Below are 18,636 nucleotides of genomic sequence, written 5' to 3'. Positions count from 1 at the left end.
GCAAAATTTCCTTGTATCACTTGTGGTGTGTGTGTGTGTGTGTGTGTGTGTGTGTGTGTGTGTGTAGTGTGGTTAGAACACATAACATGAGATCTACCGGCTTAACAAATTTTGAAGTGTATAACACCATATCGTTACCTATAGGCACAGTGCTGTACGGAAGATCTCTGGGACTTTACTCATCTTGGATAACTGTAACTTTATACCTGTTGAACAACAGCTTGTCTCCTGCTCCTTGCCCACCCCTTGATGACAACCATTCTATTGTCTACTTCTATGCTTTTGACTCTGAGATGCCTCATATGAGAGGAATCGTATGGTATTTCTTTCTGTGATTCACTTGTTTCACTGAGAGTAATACCCTCTAGGCTCATCCACATTGTCACAAATGATAGAATGTCTTTCTTTTTTGGGACCAAATAATATTCCATTGTGTGCGTATGTTACATTTTCTTTATTCACTTATCTATGTCAATGGACATTTGGGTTGCTAATAATCCTGCAATGAACATGGGAGTCCACTTATCTCTTCGAGATAGTGATTTGATTTCCTTTGGATACATACCCAAAAGTGGGGTTGGTGGATCCTATGGTAGCTTTATTTTTTAATTTTTTGAAGAAGCCCGATGGCTTCTTCCTACAAGCACAGATGATACTCTGCTCATGGACTTTGTCTGGCACAGGCATGTACTTAGCTTGTGTGAGGGCAAGTTGAAGTGCTGGGGAGTTAATGGCCCTAGGAGTGGCTCTCAACCAATGACAGGTAGAGAATGGCAGATAAATACCCAGTTTATCCACCGGTGAGGCTGGACAGTTTAGAGGCATGTTCTTTTCACTCTTGAAATCCTCTAGCAGGTTTGAGCCCGGTTACCCACAGCGTGGGGCTGCTTGTTAAAGAACCCTGAATTGTCTCCTTTCCTCTGGTCTCATCCCCACTCTTTGTCCACTGCTTCCTGGATTCTCTCACAGATAAACAATTTGCCCTCCAATCTACAGGGCATTTCTGGGGAAACCCAACTGAGGATGTACAAGACCATCCATAACACACATTCACACTGTGGTTGTAGGCACTCAGGGCACACTTTCTTTTAAATTTAAAAGAAATAAAGAAATAGAGGGAAAATGGGGTGAGCAGAGGGAAAAGGGATAAGGAAGGGGGAGAGGTATATTTCTTTTTTCTTTAAGTATATTTACTTATTTTGAGAGAGAGAGAGAGCGAATGAGCACAAGCAGGGGAGGGTCAGAGAGAGAGGAGAGAGAGAGAATCCCAAGCAGTCTGTGTGCTGTCAGTGCAGAGCCTAACATGGGGCTCAATCCCATGAACTGGAGATCATGACCTGAGCCAAAGTCACGAGTCATTCACTTAACCGACTGAGCCACCAGGCACCGCAAGATATCTTTCTCTCTCTTTTTTTTTAATGTTTATTTATTTTTTGAGAGAAAGAGAGAGACAAAGTGCAAGCAGGGGAAGGGCAGAGAGAGAGAGAGACACAGAACCCAAAGCAGGCTCCAGGCTCTGAGCTGTCAGCATAGAGCCTGACATGGGGCTCAGACTCACAAACCATGAGATCACAACCTGAGCTGAAGTTGGCCACTTAACCAACTGAGCCACCCAGGCACCCCAAGATACCTTTCTTAATAACTGGTCTTTTTGCCAGTATAGTTTCTCAAAGTTTCCTGATGGTAAATATCTGATTAAAAAGTTTAGACCCTTAGGCCCCATTGAGAGCTCCTGAGTCCATAGGGAAATCTATATTTTTAGTACGTGATTCTGATGGAGGTTGAAGGACCAAACTTTAGAAACACTAAAGCTTCTGGCCAGACTCCTAGTGACAGCTCTCTATAAAAAGTTCTCCAACATCCAGGGGCGCCTGGGTGGCTTGGTTGGTTAAGCGTCTGACTGGCTCGGGTCATGATCTCAAGGTGCTTTGGATTCTGTGTCTCCCTGGGAAGGCCTCCCAGGAAGGTCTCCCAGCCATTCCTGCCCACACGTGCTCTGTGCTGATGGTCAGTGCTACTGACCTACGAAGGGTTCCTGGAGGATCCAGTACTAGGGGATCCCCAGGACTCTACTCCCTATTTTGGTGGATGGAAGAGCAGATTAGCAAGAAGGCCTCCTGACCCAGCACACGCTCAGGAGGTTGGAGACTTTTGTCATGCGGGAAGGAAGGGGGATGTCCGTCTGGCTGGGGTAGCACAAGGTTACCTTCCTGTCTTGATAACCACTCTGACGGAGTTGCCTGTGGATACGTGCATTGAAGTGGACAGGGGAGGCTAGGGACCCCTGTGGGGAGCCCCTGGGCTCTGAGCAGCAGTTGCTGAATTTAAGTGATTTGTTTCCCACCCGCATTATTGTTGCCATACAGTACCTAGTCTCTGTCATTATTCACCTATTATTTGCCTTTGAACAGATTCGTTTAAAATGGATACATTTGGGGCGCCTGGGTGGCTCCGTCAGCTAAGCATCCGAATTTGACTTCAGCTCAGGCCGTGATCTCACAGTTCATGGGTTCGAACCTTGCTTCAGGCTCCATGCTGGCAGTGCTGATCTTGCCTGGGATTCTCTCTCCCTGCCCTTCCTCTGCCCACACACACATACTCTCTCTCTCCAAATAAATAAATAGACTTAAAAAAATAAAAGTAAAAAAAGTAAAACATCACTGCCGTAAATTAGACACCAGCACCAATTGCCATAAGTAAAATAACTGTACAAAGGCAGTAGATACAAAGAACCCCCCAAAAATGTCAGAAAGAGAGATTAGCACATGCTGAAGAGTTATAAAAACAAATCGACAACAGAGCTTCTCTTCCTTGATCTGAAAGACGGAAAAATAATTGAGAGGGAAATGGCCTTCTCACCGTGTGATTCAGTGATGCTATTTAAAGCTGCAAGCTTCCTCTCAAAAATCATCCTGGGTACATGAGTTGTGTGTTCCCCACCCTGTGGAACCGCTGGCTGAGGGGCTCCATGAAGAGGCAGCCGCCAGTGGGCTAGACACCCTGCCCTCAGGCCGGCTGCTGGTCAGATTGGACTTGGTAGAGGTTGGCTGTGGAAATGGAGTCCACTGACTAGATTGGATCCAGGGAAAAGCAGCAAGGTGTTATGATAAAGAATTTATTACAGAGCTGGAGATGTTGTGAGCAATGGCTTTCTGCTGGCAGGGTCCTAGACGTGTGCTTGGGAGCCTCACTTGAGAGGGGCCTCCCAGAGGGGTGTGGCACAGCCACTGGAGCTGTCCTAGCTTGTTCCACCAGGGCTACTTTGAAGGGCTTCAGCTGACCTGGAATTTTCTGGATCCATGTACATAGCCATCTGCATGTCCTGAAGAAAAGATGGAAGTTATGGAGGGAAGCTCCTTTCCTTGCCAAGGTGACGGAACCTGAGACAGGGTGTAGGGAGCCCTGGGGAGGGCGGCAAGGAGAAGGACCTCAGTAGTGATGTTGCATAGACCTAATTATGGTTGCCATTGCCTCTTCTTAACTGATCTGGAAAATAGTTAAGAGAAGAACCATGAACTTGACTCTCAAATACAAGGAAACTCTGGGTTGTCCTCAGCCCCACCCAGCCAACAGCAATAAAACTCTCTTGATGTTTGAGAGGCAATATACAGGCTTGATTTCTGGTTATAGACCTACCCTGTGAATCAGTATGGCTCAGTTGAACAAGACTTCAGTTTGGGAGTTTTATTAGGCCTGAGATAGAATCTGCATGCTTCTAATTACTCATTGTACAACCTTGGGTAAGTCGCTTTGCCCTTCAGGGCCTCACCTTCTATTATCTATGAAACAGATGTTAGCAGCTACCTCTTGGAATTGTCTTGCTTTGTCCTTCCGGTAGCTGGCTGCCCTTCCCCCAACACTTCAGCTGAGGCCCTTTGGCCCTGTCTGTGAACGAGGACTATGGTCTGTATCAGTCAGGATTCTTCCCATTGTTAACCGGTTTATGCAAGAATAGGAATTTGTTGGTTCATATAACTGAAAGAAATGTCCAAAGATAAACCCGACAAAGGAGAGTCTCAAAAGCTCAAAGATATATATCATCGGAAACTAGTCTTTCCATTCCTCACCTCTGTCTTCCGGTGTTGGTTTAATTCCTAAGCAGGAACCCCAATGAAAAGAGAGCTTCTCTTCCCAGACAGTCCTGCCCAATGTCTCAGAAGGGAACCTCAGCCTACTCACTGTAGGTAGGTGGGTGGGCCACTCTAGTTAGCCAGACTTGGTCACGTGCTCACCCCAGGAACTGGAGATTGTGAACTCACTTGGACCAATTGCAGTGTGTGTGTGTGTGTGTGTGTGTGTGTGTGTGTGTGTATTCCCTAAAGGAAAATCAGAATGCAGTTGCCAGAAGAGGGCCACATGCTGGGCAGGCAGAATCAACAAATAACTATATAAGAGTTAGGAGGTTCTTTTTGCTACAAATAACAGAATTACCAACTGACCGTGGATGAAACAATTAAGACAATTATGTCACACGACAAGATGTTTTGAGTGGTAGGCAGTCTCAGATTGTTGAATGGTTCAACAATTTTGTCAAGGAGCCAAGATCTTTCTCTTCCGATTCCTCAGGAAATTGGCTTTTAATTCTCCAGCTTCCAGCTCTGTGCTGACACGGGTGAGCCTGCTTAGGATTCTCTCTCTCAACCTCTCTCTCTACCCCTCCCCTGCTCGTGCAAACTCTCTCTCTCTTTCTCAAAAAAAAAAAAAAAAATTAAATAAGCATTCCAAAAATTTTTTTTTAATGAGTTCTGGGAGGTGGTTGAGGGGATGGGTAAAATAGATGATGGGGATTAAGGAGGGCTCTTCCTGTGATGAGCGCTGGGTGATGTATAGAAGTGTTGAATCACTAAATTCTACACCTGAAACTAATATTTCACTGTATGTTAACTAGAATTTCAATAAAAACTTGAAAAAGAAAAAAATAATAAAAAGTGAATTTTAAGATGAGTCTCACCTTAGCAATTCACATTTGGCATGAAACAATTATTATTATTATTTTTTTCTGCAGAAAGCTTTGTTGTTTCCATTTTGGTCCAGGGCTCCACGGTGGTTGAAAAACTGTCTAGTGGCTGCAGGGAGAGGCTTAGGCACAAGCCCCAGCACCAGAGGGGTGCCAGAGGGGTCCTCAAAGGCTGCGGGCTCCTAGTCCTTCTAGATCAACTTGGGGGCCAGCCAGCCTGTGGAAGTGACATCTCCTTGGTGAGTTTCACCTCCTTATCCAGGAAGTGGGTCTTCAGGAAGTCACAGAGCAGGGAGTGTGCGCTGGCAGATCCAAACGTGCCTGCTTCAGGTTCTTCTCCAGAACCAGGGCGGCCTCCCTGGAGTCTAGGGCTTTACCCCACTCATCCTGCGAGGGCTCCTGAATGCCCGGGAAGAGGGTGAGGCCTCTCGCATGTTATGCATCTTTTAGGGAGCCTTGCACTCCTTGCCAAATCAGGAGGCAGAGAGCCAGGCCCTTGTGGTGGAAACAGAAGCCCAGAAAGAAGTTGGAGTAGGAGGTTCACAAGTGCGTGTCCACCAGCCAGTTGACGCGGCTTACACCTCGGTGGAATAATTCTGATGAATGTGGGAGCTCATGGTTGGTCTGTAATAAGATGCTCAGCTCAGAATAGGGCGTTGGCTGGTCCGGGAGACAGAGGGTGGCTGAGAAGATGGCTCTGAAGGTTGTGACTGGAAAAAATGGAGGGTGGTTGCAGGCTGGTAGAAGGGGTGTCTCAGGGTCTGTTCCCTCCAAACACTGTTGAAGCAAGAGACAGAACCGGGGGACCACTGTCTGGGCATACTGCCATGAAACACAAATTATTAAAACATAGTTATGTTAAATAGTTAATATTTATCATGAAACCAAAATAATGAAAACACAGTTATGTTAACTATTAAACGTAACTATTTTTTAATGTGTATTTATTTTTGAGAGAGACAGAGCATGAGCAGAGGAGGGAAGAGACAGAGGGAGACACAGAATCCAAAGCAGGCTTCAGGCTCTGAGTGGTCAGCACAGAGCCTGACGTGAGGCTCAAACCCACGAATCACGAGATGGTGACCTGAGCCAAAGTGGTAGGCTTAACCGACTGAGCCACCCAGGTGCCCCTAAACATAACTATTTAACATGACTAATGGTTAATTATTTAACATAACTGTATTTTCATTACTTTGTTTTCACATATTAGCATACGATAACTATTTAACTTATAGTTGCTTAACATATAGGTTAAATAGGGGCGCCTGAGTGGTTCAGTTGGTTAAGCCTCCAATTTCGGCGCAGGTCATGATCTCTCGGCTTGTGGGTTTGAGCCCCATGTCGGGCTCTGACAGCTCAGAGCCTGGAGCCTGCTTTGGATTCTGTGTCCCTCTCTCACTCTGCCCCTCCCCTGTTCATTCATATTCTCTCTCTCTCTCTCTCTCTCTCTCTCTCTCTCTCTCTCATAAAGAAACATTAAAAATTTTAAATAAAAAAATAAAGGTTAAATAGTTAATGTTTATCATGAAACCAAAATAATCAAAACAGTTGGGATACTGTTACAGAAAGATCAATGGGACAAAAAAAGAAAGTAGAAATATATACAAACACACACTCCCAGTACAATATAATTTCACATGTTTATATATGAGACTACCAAATCACATCATAGAATGAAAGAATAAATGGCTTAGAAAAAAGATATAAATGAATACTAATATAATCTTGAGATGCCCAAGGCTTTTCTAAGAATAATCACCAAGGAAAGTATTAATAGGGTTAGCTATATAAAAGTTTAACATTTCTGTATCTCCAAAGCACACTGAAAAATATAAAGGCAAAGGACAGACTGGAGAATTATTCGCATTATGTATATCAGACAGAGGGTTAAGATCTTTTACATATAAATAGCTCTTGCAAATCCATTAGAAAAAGATGAATATCATGCAGGCAAGGATATGAACAAGAAATTTTTAAAAAGAAATACCCCAAGGCATGTAAAAATGTCCAGACTCAATGCTGCTTGAATTCTCACTGAAATCATTATTCTTCTAAGGATCACATTTGGTTTCATAACTTAAAAGCCTTAAAAATGGCCACACTCTTTGATCCAGAACTCCCATTCCTAGGAGTTTATCCTAAGTAAATAATTTGACCTACCGGGGGCGCCCAGGTGGCTCAGTCAGTTAAATGTTTATTTATTTATTTTGAGAGACAGAGAGAGAGAGTGCTCAGGCACGCAGGAGCAAGCAGGGGAGGGGCAGAGAGGGAGAGAGATAATCCCAAGCAGGCTCCATGCACTATCAGCATGGAGCTTGACTTGGGGCTAGATCTCATGAACCAGGAGATCATGACCCGAGCTGGAATCAAGAGTCTGCTGCTTAACCAACTGAGCCACCCAGGCGCCCTTGGAATAAGAGATTTATTGTGGGAGCGGGGAATCGGTGGTAACGTAACCAGTATGCAAGGGGGTGGCTTTTTGGAATCTGGTGTTGTGCGTGAAAGTCAGCAGCGTCACCAGCTAGGAAGGAAAAATACCTACGAAGCGGGGAAATGCAAAGATGAGCAGGAGCGCATGAGGACAGCATGGAACATACAAGGACAGACTGGAACATGCATCTGTTACTACCTCCAACTTTGATGATGTGGGTAACTGGCAGGGGAAGCTGGCACCCATTGTGCACATGACCCAGGGTGTGGAGAAGCAGAAGGACACCCACAGTTGTTGGGGCAGTTGGAGGCATGGCTGGTGGCCCACGCCAATGAGATGAACCAGCAGATCAGCTTCCCCGTGTGTGACTGGCAAGAGGGCTGTATGCCGACCTACAGACCATAAAAATGGCTGCTTCTTTGCTTCCAGTTGCCAAACCTTGCACACATTTTGCTCATGGCCAGCTGTAACCCAGACCATAGGGAAGGGAATTTTTAGAAATGTAGTCCTAGCTCAGCTAAATTAAAGCAGATGAAATCACCACAATGGGATTGGTTAAAAATAATCTGATATATTCATAAAATGAGATGGTATTTATCTGTTTAAAATGATGCTGTGGATGAATACTCACTGTCATTGAAAGACAATGTGTGTAGCATGACCCTGTCTGTAATGATCTATATTAACATATAAAGACAAGTGTTCTGGGGCCTGGGTGGCTTAGTTGTTTAAGAGTCCGATTTCGGCTCAGGTCATGATTTCATGGTTCATAGGTTCGAGCCTTGCGTCGGGCTGTGTGCTGACAGCTCAGAGCCCGGAGCCTTATTCGGATTCTGTGTCTTCCTCTCTCTCTGCCCCTTCCCCTGTTCGTGCTCTGTTTCTCTCTCTCTCAAAAATGAATAAATATTTTTTTTAATTTTTTTTTCAACGTTTATTTATTTTTGGGACAGAGAGAGACAGAGCATGAACGGGGGAGGGTCAGAGAGAGAGAGAGGGAGACACAGAATCGGAAACAGGCTCCAGGCTCTGAGCCATCATGAGCCATCAGCCCAGAGCCTGACGCGGGGCTCGAACTCACGGACCGTGAGATCGTGACCTGGCTGAAGTCGGACGCTTAACCGACTGCGCCACCCAGGCGCCCCGAAAATGAATAAATATTTTTAAAAATTAAAAAAAATAAGACAAGTGTTCTAAGATGTTAAACTGTTAAAACAAAAACAAAAGTCTAATTGGGTCAACTCCTCTCCTTTAAACTCTGAAATAGTTTCCCACAATTTATGAGGGGTAACTATTTTGGTAGCGTCCCGGGCCCTCTGTGATACAGATTACGTCTGCAGCCTTCCAGCTCCATCCCATAGTCCTGCGTGTTTATTGTTCCGTGCTCCAGGAATGCTAAACCCCTGAGGGTGTTCCTCGCTGGCACCATGTGGTTGCTCACTGACTCAGGCTTTCCTCTTTACTTGGACTGTCTTTCCCTCAGTCTTTGCCTGGTTAGTTCCTACTTACCATTCAAGACCTTTCCTGGTAGCGCTTCGTTGAGCCATTTGCAACTCTATAGTTCCCCAAACTGTCTGAACATTAAAATAAATTATCCGGGAAGCTTAAATAAAATATATACCTGGGCTTCACCATAGACTTCCTACAATATAAGTTGCAGAGGTGGGGCCAGGAATGCCTTAGATTATTTCAGAAATAGATTTGTCTGCAGGTAACAGAGGACAAAATAACAATGGCTCCAACAAAATTGATGTCTATTTCCCTCCCACATACACGTTGAAATTAACATGACAGCTCTGCTCTGGATGCTGGTTAGGAGGTCAGACTCCTTCTGCACTGTCGCTCTGCCATTCCTAAAAGCTTCCCTCTCTATGGTCCAAGATGGCGCACCACTGTGTCTTCATTCCAGCCAGTGGGAAGAGGGGAGGTGAAGAGGCAGGGTGCACACCTTCCACTGCAGTGCACTGCTTGAAAGTTGCATATATTGCTTTCCCTCACATCCACTGGCCAGAACTCAGTCTCCTTAGATTCCAGAGGGGCCAGGAAATGTAGTCTTTATTCTGGATGGTCAAGTGCACAGCCAAAAGTTCAATTTTTTTTTTCTTAGGAAGAAGAAGAGAATGGATTTGGGGGACAAATAGTAATGTCTACCATAGTGTTTCTAAAAACTCAACTTCCCAGGAAATAGCTTCTTATAGGTATGAGTGTTTGGAACTACTAGAAGCTTCTTGGAGTGGTGCCAACCAAAAGGGTTATCATATCAGCATCCATCATATTGTTTTAGAATGGCCTCTTTTTGATGGGCTTCACCTAAGGGTGTGGTCTCCTTAGGGGCAGGAACCATGCCAATATTTCTGAGTCTTGGTGCAGAGTAGATGCTCACTAAATTTTGTCGCAGGATTTGAATGGTGCCCACATATCCCATGGGCATAATACACATTTTTAAATTTCTTTTTAAATGATGGCCAAACTTTTCGAATAGTTACATTGCTCTGAACTACAGTATTTTTATATTTTTACTGAATTATAACGATAAAGTCATAATAATTATGGCTACTTCTTATTGGACTAAGCCCTCCACAAGCATCAGGTCATTTCATTCTTACACTAAACCTATGAGTTAAGTTTTTGAAACAAAAATTTTTTTGATGTTTATTTATTTTTGAAAAAGAGAGAGAGAGACAGACAGGCAAGCAAAGGAGGGGCAGAGAGAAAGGGAGACACAGAATCCAAAGCAGGCTCCACGCTCTGAGCTGTCAGCACAGAGCCTGATGTGGGGCTTGAACTCACAAACCCTGAGCTCATGACCTGAGCCAAAGTCAGACACCCAGCTGATTGAGCCACCCAGGTGCCCCAAGTTAGGTATTTTTATTACTGGAACATGGATGTGAAGTACTATTTTCAAGGTCATGTATCTACTAAGTGGTAAAATCTGTGGTTCTTCCTCTTTTTTAAAATGTTTATTTACTTATTTTGAGAGAGAGAGAGAGAGGCAGGGAGAGAGGGAAGGACACAGAGAGAGGGAGACAGAGAATCCCAAGCAGAGAGTTCGATGCAGGACTCCATCTTGGGAACCATGAGATCATGACCTGAGCCGGAACCAAGAGTTGGCCGCTTAACCCACTGAGCCACCCACGTGGCCCTGTGTGGTTCTTGCTCTTAAACATTTAGCCACTCTCTCTGTTGGGCAATTGTTGGTTTCCAGTCACAGAGGTGTTTCTTTTAATTAAACATTCTCCTGGATTTTCTTCCAAGTTTATATATGAATTCTCATAATTACACTTCAGTGTATACTAGTTAGATATTGATGGGGTTCAGGACAGCTTGCCCCAAAAGATGCCACTTTGGTATATTGGTTATTGTGAATTAAAATTATTTAAGAAACAGCCAGTGCCAGATGGACACTTTGACCCTGCCCTGTCCCCCTGAAAGCAAGAAGTAAATTCCCCTCATGGACAGTGACCTCCCTGCATCCAGAAGAGATGGGGAATTCAAGGCTGAGAAGGCTGTAGAAACAACCATTATTATTTCTTCATTAATTTGGTGTCCCTGAGCCCAAACTGCTTTGTGTTGTCAATTATTCACAAACTTATTGTTTCTTTGTCTGAAAGGTATCAAACTGCCTGTTTTGGTCATTTCTTTGAGTCTCATGTTTGTATGATCTCTCATGTGTACAAAATTAAATTTGTTTTTCTCCTGTTAATCTGTCTCATGTCAACTATTAGATCAGCCAAAGAACCTAGAAGTGAAGAAAGGAAAAGTTGGTGTCCCCTACAATACTTAAGAGATCTGCTTGTCATTTCACAGCACAAAGATAACTCACACAAGCTGTGTAATAGTGAAATCTTAACTTCTTATCAAAACCCCCTACCAATCTCTTTCCTGACTCTGAACAATATTTTTAGATTCCCTCAGGAGCAAATGATTACTTACTTAACTACTAATGTTCATTTACACTCGGACATGCCAAACAGGTGTTACATAGATAGATGATCAAGACAAGTCCACTCTCATGGAGCTCCTATTCTGGTGGACAATACCAAAAGCAAATATACAAAAACAAGCTAATTCCAGTACAGATAAGTGCTGTAAAGAAAGTAAAACACAGTGATTTTATAGGCAGTGATTGAGGCTGGGTGGGGTTCATTTAGATAAGATGGTTGATGAAGGCCTTTCCAAGGAAGTGATGTTGGAGGTGGGGCCTGAAGTCTGAGAGCAAGTTGGCCAGGGGATGGTCAGGAGGAAGAACATTCCAGCTAGAAAGCAAAGCAAGTACAAAGGTCCTGAGGTGGGAACAGAAAATGTTCAGTCAGTGAGGAGACAGAATTAAGAGATCTATGGAAAGAGGTGGGGGCCATATTGCATAGGCCTGTCTATGCAATTCTCCATTGGAGAGTTTTAAGTGGAGCTGAAGTATGATATGTTGCAAATTTTATTTTATTTATCTTTTTTAAAATTTTTAAATGTTTGTTTATTTGAGAGAGAGAGAGAGAGAGAGAGAGAGAGAGAGAGAAAGAGAGGGGCAGAGAGAGAGAGGGAGACACAGAATCTCCGAGCTGTCAGCACAGAGCCCGGCGCAGGGCTCGAACTCACGAACCATGAGATCATGACCTGAACCGAAGCCAGATGCCCAACTGACTGAGCCACCCAGATGCTCCATGTGTTGTAAATTTTAAATTCGTCACTTTGATTGCTGTGTAGAGAATGGATTATAAGGGAGCAGAGTGGAGGTGGGTTTTGTACTTCCTCAATACTTTAAACAGAATCACAATATGACCCAGTAATTCCAACCATAGGTCACATTGACCTTAAAAATAAAAGTTTATGGGGGCTCATTCAGTAGAGCGTGCGACTCTTGATCTCCGGGTCGTGAGTTTGAGCCCCATGTTGGATGTGGAGATTATTTAAACAAACAAATCCTTAAAAAATAAAAGTTTATTTTACGGGCAAAAAGTGGGCTTATTTGGGAAGAGGAGAGAATTACAATTTGGGACAAGCAAGCTATAGCAAAAACATAGGCTAGTCCAACAAACAGAGCTGAGGAATTTATTTTTATGGAGAAGGTGGAGGAAGTTAGGAGGGGTTGTTCTGAAGGAAGGTTCCTTGGAGTTTTCTCCAAAGAAGTTCCGGGTGACGATGGTTTCTCACTGGCTGAGTTGCAGCAGTGGTTGATTTCTCATGGGAAATGCAGTGTCCATCTTTTCCTTTTGGGGACTGATTGTTTCCTAGGGAGGGTTCTTCTGTTGGGGTCGGAAATGGACAGTTCTTCCTGTGATTGATGGCTTGTGGTTTAATGTGAAAGCTTCCCCTTCTGGCCTCCCGACTTCAAAGGCATGAAGTATGGATATGTGCTACAACATGGACGAATCTTGAAATACTATGCTGGGTGAAAGGAGCCACATGGACAAGGCCACAGATTGTATAGTTCCTTATATGAAATGTCCAGAATAGGTAAATGCATGTGGACAGGGAAACAGAGCTGTGGCTGGGGGCAGGAGGGAACGGGTTTTGACTCTTAATGGATGTGAGGTTTCCATCTGGGGTTATGGATAAGTTCTGAAACTAGATAGTAGTGATGGTTACACAACATTGCAAATGCATATAATGCCACTGAATTGTAAACTTTAAACGGTTAAAATGGGGCACCTGGGCGGCTCAGTTGGTTCAGCGTCCGACTCTTGATCTCAGCTCAGGTCATGATCTCATAGTTCTCACGGTTCATGAGATTGAGCCCTGAGTCAGGCTCTGTGCTGACAGTGTGGAGCCCCCTTGGGATTCTCTCTTTCCCTATTTCTCTCTGCCCCTGCCCCTTATGTGTGCTCTCTCTCTCTCTCAAAAATAAATGAACTTAAAAAAACTTAAAAAGTGGTTAAGACGGTAAGCTGTATGTTACATGTATCTTACCACCACCATCACCATAATAATAATAGTCCCAATCATAAGCATCATTGTCATCATCATAATTACCTAAGGGTTTATTAAAAATGCAGCTTCTCAGGTCTTCTCTAGAGAGAATATGATTCCTCAGGTCTGGGGAATCCTAGAGACCTGCCACCAAAAAAAAAAAAAAGGAAGAAAAGAGTGGAAGCAGGAAGACCAGGTACGAAGAAGGGTGACGTTGAGTAGGAAGGGACAGTGGCAGTTAGATTGAGAAAGGCATGGGAGGGGTGCCTGACAGGCTCAGTCGATAGAACATGTGACTCCTGATGTCCTGGCCATGAGTTTGAGTCCCATGTTGGGTGTAAGGATCACTTAAAAAAAAAAAAAATGAGAAAGGCATGGGACATATATTTTTAATTTTTTTAAATGTTTATTTATTTTTGAGAGAGAGAGGACAAGTGTGGGAGGGGCAGAAAGAGAGAGGGAGACACAGAATCAGAAGCAGTTTCCAGGCTCTGAGCTATCAGCACAGGGCCCGATGTGGCATGGGACATATTTTGAGGGGAGAGTCAACAAAACAGGCTCATGGTTTGAACATGGGGTAGTAAGGTAAAAGAAGAATCAGAGATGGTTCATAGGCTTTTGGCTTCAACGTCTGGTTGGAGAATGGTGCCATTTATAGAGCTGAGAGATTCTAGGGAGGCCATAAGTTTGGGAAAATGAAGAGTTTTGTGCCTACTTAAGCAAAGTAGTATCTTTTCTTGGAGAGAGTCCCTGTTGCAGAGACTGCTAGATGCCTATTATAGCCCATCCATTCTCCCTTTCTTTAATCACAGAAAGCTGATTTTATTTGGAGTGGCAGGGTGCCCAGCTAAGTTTCCTTTAGCAGCGAAGGATGGCCAGTGAGCTACAAGCAGGTCTTTAAAACTCTTTAAAGAGGGGGACTGGGGCGCCTGGGTGGCGCAGTCGGTTAAGCGTCCGACTTCAGCCAGGTCATGATCTCGCGGTCCGTGAGTTCGAGCCCCGCGTCGGGCTCCGGGCTGATGGCTCGGAGCCTGGAGCCTGTTTCCGATTCTGTGTCTCCCTCTCTCTCTGCCCCTCCCCCATTCATGCTCTGTCTCTCTCTGTCCCAAAAATAAATAAACGTTGAAAAAAAAAATTTTTTTTAATTAAAAAAAAAAAGAGGGGGACTGGGTGGCTCAGTTCGTTAAGCGTCCAACATCAGCTCAGGTCACGATGTCACTGTTCATGAGTTTGAGCCCCACATCGGGCTGTGCGCTGACGGTGTGAAGCCTGCTTGGGATTCTCTCTCCCCACCCCCCCGCCCCTCCCCCACTTGTACTCTCTCTCTCTCTCTCTCTCTCTCTCTCTCTCTCTCTCAAAGTGAATAAATAAACTTAAAAAAAAAAAAACTCCTTAAATAGGGATATTCAGTGGGGACATCCCTCTCATCTGCTTAGGACATGAGCTCCAGATGCCATAATGGGAACATGAATGACCTTGACCTTGAGGTTCAAAGTTACATGCTAAGCATCAGAGAAGGAGCCTGGATCCCAAATAACTTTGTGGAGGTGCCACACCAATTCCAGGCTTTTTCACCAGAGAATAAACCCTACATTGTTTAATCCATGGTAATTGGATCTCTTACTAGAAGCTGAACACAATTCCATTTTGATACGACACCAATTATAGAAAAATATATTTCCCTTGAGTTTCCAAAGTTTGCACCTTCATCCCCCTCCTCCTTGAAGCCGCATACTGAAGCACCTAGAAATAGTTTATTCGTACCGTGTAAATCCAGTGCATCAAAAAAATTTTTTTTCTGGGGCACCTGGGTGGCGCAGTCGGTTAAGCGTCCGACTTCAGCCAGGTCACGATCTCGTGGTCCGTGAGTTCGAGCCCTGCGTCAGGCTCTGGGCTGATGGCTCAGAGCCTGGAGCCTGTTTCCGATTCTGTGTCTCCCTCTCTCTCTGCCCCTCCCCCGTTCATGCTCTGTCTCTCTCTGTCCCAAAAATAAATAAACGTTGAAAAAAAAAATTTTTTTTTTCTGAACCTGCTTCTGGGCCAGTTATCCCCAACCAACATGTGTCAGCAATATAAAACAAGCCATTTGTATCTTTAATGTGTCACTTTGGTGCAATCTCCTAAATTTTGATGTTTCAAGCATCATGCTTTGGGCGTTAGTTAAAGGTGGTAACACCAAAGAGGGTGATTGGGATTCTCTTGGTGCCAAGAATTATACTGGTTTCTGTCCCACAGTTGAGAACATAAGTCCTTCAGTGCATATAGAAACACTGTTCAATCCTCTAGATACATTCTTTACACCCATAACAGAGAGTCTGGTACAGACTGGACACTGAATCATTATTATTTTTTGAGCCTCTAAAAATGGCCATTTGAAAAAGCGTAAGATACATGTAGACACTTTTATGGAGAACACCCAGAGACTGTTGACGCTAATCACTTGTGAGCAGTGGGAATGGAGGTCAGGGAAGGGGATGGGAGATTTTTACTTTCTAGACTACACCTTTATTATAACTTTTTATGCTTATTTATTTTGAGAGAAGAGAGAGTGAGAGGGTGTGTGTGTGCACCAGCAGGAAACAGAGGGAGAGAGAATCCAAGCAGGCTTCATGCCATCAGTGCAGAGCCTGACGTGGGGCTCAAACCCACAAACTGTGAGATCATGACCTGAACTGAAATCAAGGGTTGGATGCTTAACCAACTGAGCTACCCAGTAGCCCCCAAATTACACCTTTTTTACTGCCATGGGTTTCATAGGGAGTGGTTAAGAGCGACAGTTCTACATGATTCAAACCCCATTCCACCACTTACTGGCTCAGTGTCCCTGGGAAAGTTTATTTACTTTATTTATCAAACACTTACATTGCGATTAATATGTGCCAGGCACTGTTCTGAGCACTTTTTAATTTATTGTTATTGAAGTATAATTGACATACAAAGTTATGGTCATTTCAGGTGTGCAGCATATTGTTCTGAGTATTTTAAAAAGTCATATAGAGAGGGCCCTCCATGGAAAGTAACTGAAGGCTGTCACCAGCAGCCAGGTGAATGAACATGTCATTTGGTCCCTGTAAAACCTTCAGATGGCTACAGCCCCAGTTTGAGTACAACTTTATGGAAGACCCTTAACCAGAAGCAGCTCCCTGAATTTTGACCCTTAGAAACTGTGTAAGATGATGAATGTTTGTTGTTTTGAGTTAACTTTTACATTCGTTTGTTACGCAGCAATAGCTAACTAATACAACCTCCCACCCGGGAGGCTCCCTGTCTTCTTGCTTCAGTCTGAACAGGCTCTCCCTAGGTCTGCTTCAAACTGTGGATTTCCTTCCATCCTAGGAATTTGCTTTCCTTTTTTCCTAGTTCCACTGTTTCCTGGACTCCTGTTTTTCTCTTTGTAATTTTAATTTCTCATTTGGGTAGAGCATACTGTCTTGTAGAATCCTTAACAAGGAGTACGTTAGTGAAAAACATTTTGAGGGCTTACATCATTGATAATGTCCATTCTGCTCTTATACTTGATTATAAGATATCAGGGTCTAGAATTTTAGGATGAAAATATTTTTTTCACTCAAAAATTTGAAAGCATTGCTTCATTTTCCTCCTAGCTTCCTATGTTGCTATTGAAGAGTATGAATCTTTGTACGTGGCTGGGTTTTTTTTTTTATTGAAGTATAGTTGATAATACAATGTTAAATTAGTTTCAGGTGTACACGATAGATATTCAATAAGTCTATAGGTTATGCTATGTTCACAAGTGCAGCTACCATCTGTCACCATCCATTATTATGAAACCATTGACTGTATTCCCTATGCTATACCGTTCATCCCCATGACTTATTCATTCCATAATTGGAAGCCTGTCCCTCCCACTCCTCTTCACCCATTTTGTCCATCCCCCCACACTTCTCTCCTCTGGCAATTGGGTGTTTTGCTTTTGTTTTCTCTTTCTGAGAATTATTAGGAGGCATTGTAGGTGGTGATTAAGCATGCAGATTCTAGAACCAGACTCCCTGGGTTCAACTCTGTGACTCTGGGAAATCTGTTTAACCTCTCTAGGCCTCAGTTTCCTCATCTGTAAAGTGGGGATAATGATAGTGCCTACCTCATACAGTTATTGTGAAGCTTCCTTACCCCACTGATGTCACTCCTGCTCAGATGGGTTAGTACTGTAGGCTGCTTCTGGAGGAGGGTCTAGAACAGCAGTCAGCAAGCTGTATCTGTAAAGAAACAGATAGTAAATACGTATGGCTTTATGGGTTATAAGGTTTCTATCACCATTATGCAACTCTGCCACTGTGGTGCAAAAGCCTCTACAGACAAAATATAAATGGATGTTCCAACTTCAGCTCAGGTCATGATCTCATGGTTCATGAGTTCAAGCCCTGCGTCAGGCTCTGTGCTGACAGCTCAGAGCCTGGAGCCTGCTTCGAATTCTGTGTCTCCCTCTCTCTCTGTCCCTTTCATGCTGTCTCCCTCTGTCAAAAATAAATAAAAAACATTAAGAAAAATAAAATGTAAATGGATGAGCACTGATGTATACCAATAAAACTTTATTTACACGGTGGCGGGTTGCTTTGGCCCACTGACCACAGGTTGACGTGACGGAGAAGACACTGTGAAAAATGTAAAGGGAAACCTCATTACAGTCAAGAGGCTAGAAGGGAGAGCCATACCACTTAATGTCAATCATAGGGAGAATTGTCCATTATAGACCCCAAGAGAAGAACTGTCAATTATAGACCCACTAAAGAAAAGCTGCACATTGCATATCCTATAAGAGATGCGACTCAGCAAATGAGAAAAGACTTCACCTTGAGCTCTTGCTTTGGAGAAATTCTCCAATGGAATTTCTTCTAAAAGAACCCCTGCCAACTTCCTCCTCCTCCGTAAAATAATGCTCCTCTTCTTGGCTTGTTGGGCCTCCTATGGTTTTGCTGTGGCTTCTATGTCCATAGTTGTCATTCTCTGTTATCCCCAAATTAGCCCATTTTTGCTGGTAAAATAACTGACAGTTTTTTTTAAAATTTTTAATGTTTATTTATTTTTGAGAGAGAAAGAGCGGGAGAAAGAGAGAGAGAGAGAATGATCACTGGAGGTGTAGAGAGAGAAGGCGACACACAATCTGAAGCAGGCTCCAGGCTCTGAGCCTGACATGGGGCTTGAACTCATGAACCATGAGATCATGACCTGAGCTGAAGTTGGACACTTAACTGACTGAGCCACCCAATCACCCCAACTGACAGTTTTACTTTTAAGGCGAAAATTTCTATTCTCTTTTGTGCTTATTCTATTAGACCCCTCGTTTAGACACGCCCCCTAGCTGAAGCATCTCACACTAGGAAGTCTG

At 43.8% G+C, this 18,636-nt stretch overlaps 1 long non-coding RNA gene across 1 annotated transcript; it reads right to left on the bottom strand.

Annotated features, from left to right (window-relative positions):
- Window positions 1-3,099: 3,099 nt before the first annotated feature.
- On the bottom strand, window positions 3,100-17,503 carry LOC123589360. The gene is made up of 2 exons (XR_006708277.1): window positions 17,392-17,503; window positions 3,100-3,486 (listed from the first exon to the last, which is right to left on the bottom strand). It is a non-coding gene; the product is annotated as an uncharacterized LOC123589360 (long non-coding RNA).
- Between the last annotated feature and the right edge of the window lie 1,133 nt (window positions 17,504-18,636).

The sequence above is a fragment of the Leopardus geoffroyi genome, chromosome E3 (genome assembly GCF_018350155.1).
Source record: "Leopardus geoffroyi isolate Oge1 chromosome E3, O.geoffroyi_Oge1_pat1.0, whole genome shotgun sequence".
In the NCBI taxonomy this organism is placed as follows: Eukaryota; Metazoa; Chordata; class Mammalia; order Carnivora; family Felidae; genus Leopardus; species Leopardus geoffroyi.
The sequence above is the reverse complement of the archived record's forward strand: the minus strand, read 5'-3'. Positions and strand labels throughout refer to the sequence as shown.